General features: G+C 49.5%; 1 pseudogene; it reads right to left on the reverse strand.

The window, feature by feature from the left end:
• Nucleotides 1-909: 909 nt before the first annotated feature.
• On the reverse strand, nucleotides 910-7,614 carry LOC141977497 (serum amyloid P-component-like; annotated as a pseudogene).
• Between the last annotated feature and the right edge of the window lie 456 nt (nucleotides 7,615-8,070).

The raw sequence follows: 8,070 nt of genomic DNA on the forward strand, positions 1-8,070 counted from the left end.
ATCAGCCTGACGACTCCCTGACAGAGCGTCACTGGTTTTGCTGTGTGAGGTGCATCAATCCCTGCAGAGTGGACAAGTCTCTCCCAGGGGTCTGTCTCAGTCAGACTCACTGAGCAGAGCTCACCCATGAAGCAGGAGCTGGAGCCCAGAGGTTCAGAGTCAGGAGGCAGTGAGGCTGTGTGGGTGACCCTGAAGGACACATGAGAGTCTCTGGGGGTCCAGCACATCAGAGGAGTTCCTCCAAGAGACTGTTCCAAAGCTGGGGGCATAGCACAAAAGTTTCTGGGGCCCTGAGGCAAAATCTGAAACTGAGCCCCCCTGCGTCCTTCCTAAAATATTTAAAACATGAAGGGGAGGCCTCAGGGGTGGGGGACGCTCAGGATATTCTGTGCCCAGTACCCTGAACCTTCTTAATCTGGCCCTGAGCTAGATTGGACCTCATGGTCTTTCCCAGCTCTATGCTTTCTCCCCGTGTGTGTGACAAGGAATGACATGAACACCAGAGGTGCAGAAGATCACATTCTCCTTTATGTCAGAATCATCATGGTTTAGACGCGGAGAGCACGCCCTGAGCGAGGTCAACCTCTCTGAAATGAGACAGCCGGAGTTGGAGCTCCATGGCTTTGGGCTGGGGCTGCACCCAGGGCCAGCTCTAGCTTTTTTGACGCCCTAAGCAACGAAGGAAAAAAACTAAAAAAACCAAGCCTGGTTGAGCTGCCGCCGAAGTGTCGCCGAAGAGGAAGTGAGGGACTGCAGGGCCCGCTGCCGAATTGCCACCGAAGACCCGGACATGCCGCCCCGATGATGGACGGAGTGCTGCCCCTTTCTATTGACTGCCCCAGGCACCTGCTTCCTTCGCTGGTGCCTGGAGCCAGCCCTGGCTGCACTGTGCCCATTTGCAGCCTGTGCTCATATGATCAGCGTGTCTCTCAGTCTGGGCTTCACAACCACATCACCTTTTATTTCATAGCTTAAGTTCCTCCAGCCCAGGGCGCAGGGGGGCAGCTGCAGAGACTGATATGCACCTCTCATTTTACCTGGTGACAGACCATACCCCCACATGTACACATCAGTCATTTCACCTGTAAAAGAATTATATAAATCAAACCTGCCTTCGAAGGAGTCCTGCTCCTGCCGCAGGATGATCACAGCCTTGGCACTGACGGAGTAGCCTTTCTGCAGGCCCTTCCTGGGTAAGGGCTTCCCGTTCACCCAGAACTCGGCTATGCCCGTGATGGATTCCCAGCCAGCACAGACGTGCTCCCAGTCCATACAGTTCTCTGGGACTCTGAAAGTCACAAATTCCCGCCCCCCCCCCCCCACGTATAGTCCGTACTCCCTGGGTTTGGGGTTTGAAGAGCAGGATCTCGTTGTCCTGGGCTTTGGTGGCATAGGAGAAGAGGCTGTATGGCTGAGTCAGATCAGTGAAGGATCTCAGACACACGGTGAAGTTCTGCAGCAGCCACTCCGGTTCCGGCTTCACAACCACATGGGCATCGCTAGCGTCCTTCCGGAAGACAAACACCTTTCGATAAAGGTCTGGGAGAGATGAAGGACATGTTGGATGTTGGTACTGGTGTGATGGTATCACTACTCAGCCCCCTCACTACAGACTCTGCTCTTCATTCCAGTGCTTGCGCCGCTCTGCAGCTTGCCCTGGACTCCTCAGTCTTGGCCCTCAGCACCATCTGCTCTTCCACTTCCACACCCCAGTAACCCTCGCGTGTCAAAGTGTGAACAATGTATGGCCCACACCTCCCCCCGCCAATCAGAGAGCAGGCTGTGCAGTCATTGCCAAATGCCAGCTCAACCCTTTTTGACCAATGGACAGTCCGTATTCCCGTAAATCCCTCCTTTATCCCTCATGCCATCTGAGTCCCTCCCACGGACCACCCAGAAGGCAGGAGGTTTAGAAGCGCCTGCCTGCGATGGGGTGTTCACCTCACACTAGTCCACAAAGGGTTAATGTGGCTCAGAGAGGGTTAAATAACCTGATTAAACCCATCTGAGGGAGAGTTAGGCTTGATGGACAAGCCCTGATTGAGGAGGGAGTCCAGCTGAGCAGGATCAGGTAAGGCTCCTATAAAGCCAGGAAGCTGGCAGCAGAAAGGGGGATGCAGCGTGGAAGCCTGAAGTCACTTTTTGGGCTTAGAGAGGGAAAGGAGGTGACCTGGGGGGAGAGGAGAAGCCCTGGGATCCTGGCCCTGAAGGAAGGGGGTACCCAGTGGGGTGTGGGAGCAGAAGCCTAAGAGAGGTGGGCTTATAAGGTTACTTAAACCTGCTGAGCCACATTAACCCTTTGTGGGCTAGTGTGGTGTGAACACCCCCTCATATTGCTCCATGACCATGCTCAATGGCGTTTAACTTGGGAGACCTGCTCAGTGGCTCTAGGTTGTGTGTGAAACCCTTCGGATTAAGGGTGGAAAGTGGTGCCCCCTTATCTGCTTGTGAGCCTGCTTGTCACAACCGTGTCTCATAAAATGCACATTTTGAACAGTGGGGCGATTAGCCATGGGAACAGCTCACTAAGGAGTGCAGTAAATTTTCTACCCCCAGAATCTTTACATCAAGATCAGGGTAAAATTTTCAAAAGCACTTAAGTGACTTAAGAGCCTAAATCCCATTTTTAGGTGTGTCACTGAGCCACAGACATGACTGACTCTCTGTTAGACTCAGGGTCCTAAGGGCCTTGTCACTTTTGAAAATGGGACCCGAGGCGTGTGGATTTTAGAGTATTAAAATCAGCGCTTGAACAGAAAGCCTGAACCATAGCTAATCTGCACCTTTGCTCTGACTGAGCAGGCTGGAGCAATCTGAGGATGCTCTGTGATATCTGCTGAAGCCACTGCCATCACTCTGCCCTCACTTGCTATCAGAACCTGCTCTCTGCTATAAACGGGTTTGGGGTAGGAGGGGAAGGCAGAAGGTGGGAAGAGGGGGGCAAATCAAAGGGAAGGAATGGGCAGAATTTGTGCAGGGGACAAAAATGTGTCTGTTGGCTGCTTCTGGGGTGCAGCATGGTGCCAGAACGGGTAGGGACTAGCCTGTCTTAGCCCGGCAGCACCACTGACCGGACTTTTAATGGCCGCCATGGTCCCTTTTTGACCGGGTGTTCCAGTTGAAAACTGGGCACCTGGTTACCCTAATTGTAAGGCTTGTAGCCATATTGTAAGGCCTAAGGCCTTTGTCTGCAGCCAGATTAGAAGAGCAGCAGCCACTTGCTAAGAAGCAGGAAGTCACATCCTCATATTCCATCAAAATTACATTAAAACACTGTAATATTGGGCTGTTAAGAAGGAGATCCTGTCCTAATAGCACCCACTATCACCAGGTAAAGAAACCGATCTTAAGATGGCTAAAGAAAACTTCGTTTGATAGTATTCTGTCTGGCAAGAATAATTTATGAAGAGTTGTGGTTGTGAAATTCTGATTTCTTTATTGTTTTGTCTTTATGGTCCCTACTTCCCTATTGTTTGTCTGTATGATCTCTGTCTGGTTCTTTGATTGTTTCTGTCTGTTACATAATTAATTTTGCTAGGAGTAAATCAATTAAGGTGGTGGGGTAGGATTGGTTAAAGAATTTTGTTACACTGTATTAGGATTGGGTAGTAAAATTTTAGTAAAATGATTGGTTAAGGTCCAGCTAAACATGCTGAGTAGTAACACACACAGCAACATTTGCAGAAACTTGCGAAGGGCAGGCCTAGAACACAGCACTCTTGGGAGCATAGTGTACTACCTGGGCCCCTAAGTCACCCAGTGACTGCAGCATAAACACCTCTCTGCAACACAGTTGAGTACCACCACACAGGACCCAAGGCCTGACATGCTCCATCTCACCATGCACATGCTAATCACTCCTCTGGCACATATTGCAGATACATGCCAATGTTTAGAGCAGGACAGACTAGCAAATAACTTTGTAACAATAGCTAGTGCCCAGCTCTGTGTTGGGGAAGCAGAGCTCAAATCTGGTTATCCCAGTCTGGGGCAGATCAGGGCCATTGTTTGAGCCTCCCACAGATATGTGAAAAAACAAGTTATTAGAACAAGGAAGTTCTACTGGTAGGTTCCTTCTACCCTGACACCACATCTCTGGAGCCCCTTGACCAGGTGACCTCAGCTTTGTACCACCCTGGCCCTGGTGAGGCAGCCCCACGTTCAGGACAATGTCAGCATACACATAGAATCATAGAATATCAGGGTTGGAAGGGACCTCAGGAGGTCATCTAGTCCAACCCCCTGCTCAAAGCAGGACCGATCCCCAACTAAATCATCCCAGCCAGGGCTTTGTCAAGCCTGACCTTAAAAACCTCTAAGGAAGGAGATTCCACCACTTCCCTAGGTAACGCATTCCAGTGCTTCACCACCCTCCTAGTGAAAAAGTTTTTCCTAATATCCAACCTAAAGCTCCCCCACTGCAACTTGAGACCATTACTCCTCGTTCTGTCATCTGCTACCACTGAGAACAGTCTAGATCCATCCTCTTTGGAACCCCCTTTCAGGTAGTTGAAAGCAGCTATCAAATCCCCCCTCATTCTTCTCTTCTGCAGACTAAACAATCCCAGTTCCCTCCGCCTCTCCTCATAAGTCATGTGTTCCAGTCCCCTAATCATTTTTGTTGCCCTCCGCTGGACTCTTTCCAATTTTTCCACATCCTTCTTGTAGTGTGGGGCCCAAAACTGGACACAGTACTCCAAATGAGACCTCACCAATGTTGAATAGAGGGGAATGATCACGTCCCTCGATCTGCTGGCAATGCCCCTACGTATACATCCCAAAATGCCATTGGCCTTCTTGGCAACAAGGGCACACTTTGACTCATATCAAGCTTCTCGTCCACTGTGACCCCTAGGTCCTTTTCTGCAGAACTGCTGCCGAGCCATTCGGTCCCTAGTCTGTAGCGGTGCATGGGATTCTTCCGTCCTAAGTGCAGGACTCTGCACTTGTCCTTGTTGAATTGAACCTCATCAGATTTCTTTTGGCCCAATCCTCTAATTTGTCTAGGGCCCTCTGTATCCTATCCCTACCCTCTAGCGTATCTACCTCTCCTCCCAGTTTCGTGTCATCTGCAAACTTGCTGAGGGTGCAATCCACACCATCCTCCAGATCATTAATGAAGATATTGAACAAAACTGGCCCCAGGACTGACCCATGGGGCACTCCGCTTGATACCAGCTGCCAACTAGAGATGGAGCCATTGATCACTACCTGTTGAGCCCAACGATCTAGCCAGCTTTCTATCCTCCTTACAGTCCATTCATCCAGCCCATACTTCTTTAACTTGCTGGCAAGAATACTGTGGGAGACTTTGTCAAAAGCTTTGCTAAAGTCAAGGAACAACACGTCCACTGCTTTCCCCTCATCCCCAGAGCCAGTTATGTCGTCATAGAAGGCAGTTAGATTAGTCAGGCATGACTTTCCCTTGGTGAATCCATGCTGACTGTTCCTGATCACTTTCCTCTCCTCTAAGTGTTTCAGAATTGATTCCTTGAGGACGTTCTCCATGATTTTTCCAGGGACTGAGGTGAGGCTGACTGGCCTGTAGTTCCCCAGATTCTCCTTCTTCCCTTTTTAAAAGATGGGCACTACATTAGCCTTTTTCCAGTCATAGAATATCATAGAATCATAGAATATCAGGGTTGGAAGGGACCCCAGAAGGTCATCTAGTCCAACCCCCTGCTCGAAGCAGGACCAATTCCCAGTTAAATCATCCCAGCCAGGGCTTTGTCAAGCCTGACCTTAAAAACCTCTAAGGAAGGAGATTCTACCACCTCCCTAGGTAACGCATTCCAGTGTTTCACCACCCTCTTAGTGAAAAAGTTTTTCCTAAATATCCAATCTAAACCTCCCCCATTGCAACTTGAGACCATTACTCCTCGTTCTGTCATCTGCTACCATTGAGAACAGTCTAGAGCCATCCTCTTTGGAACCCCCTTTCAGGTAGTTGAAAGCAGCTATCAAATCCCCCCTCATTCTTCTCTTCTGCAGACTAAACAATCCCAGCTCCCTCAGCCTCTCCTCATAAGTCATGTGCTCTAGACCCCTAATCATTTTTGTTGCCCTTCGCTGGACTCTCTCCAATTTATCCACATCCTTCTTGTAGTGTGGGGCCCAAAACTGGACACAGTACTCCAGATGAGGCCTCACCAGTGTCGAATAGAGGGGAACGATCACGTCCCTCGATCTGCTCGCTATGCCCCTACTTATACATCCCAAAATGCCATTGGCCTTCTTGGCAACAAGGGCACACTGTTGACTCATATCCAGCTTCTCGTCCACTGTCACCCCTAGGTCCTTTTCCGCAGAACTGCTGCCTAGCCATTCGGTCCCTAGTCTGTAGCGGTGCATTGGATTCTTCCATCCTAAGTGCAGGACCCTGCACTTATCCTTATTGAACCTCATCAGATTTCTTTTGGCCCAATCCTCCAATTTGTCTAGGTCCTTCTGTATCCTATCCCTCCCCTCCAGCGTATCTACCACTCCTCCCAGTTTAGTATCATCTGCAAATTTGCTGAGAGTGCAATCCACACCATCCTCCAGATCATTTATGAAGATATTGAACAAAACCGGCCCCAGGACCGACCCCTGGGGCACTCCACTTGACACCGGCTGCCAACTAGACATGGAGCCATTTATCACTACCCATTGAGCCCGACAATCTAGCCAGCTTTCTACCCACCTTATAGTGCATTCATCTAGCCCATACTTCCTTAACTTGCTGTCCAGTCGTCCAGGACCTCCTCCGATCGCCATGAGTTTTCAAAGATAATGGCCAATGGCTCTGCAATCACATCAGCCAACTCCTTTAGCACTCTCGGATGCAGCGCATCTGGCCCCTTACAGCATGGCTCTTACAGCACTTTGGAACACTGGGTCTTAGACAGACTCTTCTGCCCCACCTTTGTTATAATGTTCCTGGCTCGCCTCTGCAAACTTGTTTTTAAAACCTGGGCCTTTCTGCTTTCACTTCCTTTTTTATCCAGGATGCTTTTTTTAGTCTTCTTTGTAATTGTGACTTTTTAGAATCTAACAAAAGATTCTAAACAACCCCCAATTATTGCTCACATTTTGCCTTTTAATTTTTTCCTCCCAATCAATTTAGCTCATGATTGTTTTCACATTTGGAAAATTGGCCTCTTTAGGGTGCCAAATGTCTTTATGACTGTATTGTGTTTGCAAATAACAAATGTAGCAATTAGGTTGTGATCATTTGCATCCAGACTATCACTTTTTGTGCAGCGACCAATTAATTCACCGTTAGCCACTGGAAGATACTGTACAAAGTTGCCTTATGTTAGAAAACCATCTATAATTATTAGAAACTCACAAGACATTTAACTGGCGCAGTATGAGTCTTCCAGCATTTGCCCCAAGATTGACAAAATGCAGGGGTCTTTCCCGCACCGGAGAGATTTGCCTGTGCTTCTCTGTAGTCTGATTTGAGTCTGTAATGCCCCCCTGGTAGCTCACCTAACTCAAGATTTAACTGAAGTCTCCAAGTCTAGAGCCCTAACCAACTCCGGCCTGATCACCCTGTGCAGCAGGATCTTCCTGGGCGATGGCTCCCAAGAGGCCAGCGAGGACGAGGAGTCAAAGCTGCAGCTTCTCCATGTTCTTCACCTGCAGAGCGACCCAGAGGGGAGACATGTGGAGAAGGGAGATGGGAAGCCTTGGGCTGCTCTGCCCCGAAACCTGCCGCGGTGCAGGGACCTGATTTATCCCTGAGTGGAGGTGGAAGAGGAAACATGTCCAACCAATCCCGTTCCGGGGCGGAGTCTGGAATTGCCTGTTCAAGCCAATTTCATGCTGTTCATGGGGCAACAGCCATTATCAACCCCTTCCTGTGCAGGGTGGGGCCCAGCCTAGCCAGCTGTGCCCACTGACAGAGACACTCCCCATGCACACAGCAGTCTCAGTATTTGTTGTACTCATTGCCTGTTACATAGACTGTGTGTGTGTGTGTGTGTGTGTGTGTGTGTGTGTGTGTGTGTGTGTGAGAGAGAGAGAGAAATACCCACAAACACCACGCGGCATGTCCTGGCAGTGAGAGGCGCTCCCCATTTAACT

Source organism: Natator depressus, chromosome 24 (assembly GCF_965152275.1).
Source record: "Natator depressus isolate rNatDep1 chromosome 24, rNatDep2.hap1, whole genome shotgun sequence".
Taxonomy (NCBI): Eukaryota; Metazoa; Chordata; order Testudines; family Cheloniidae; genus Natator; species Natator depressus.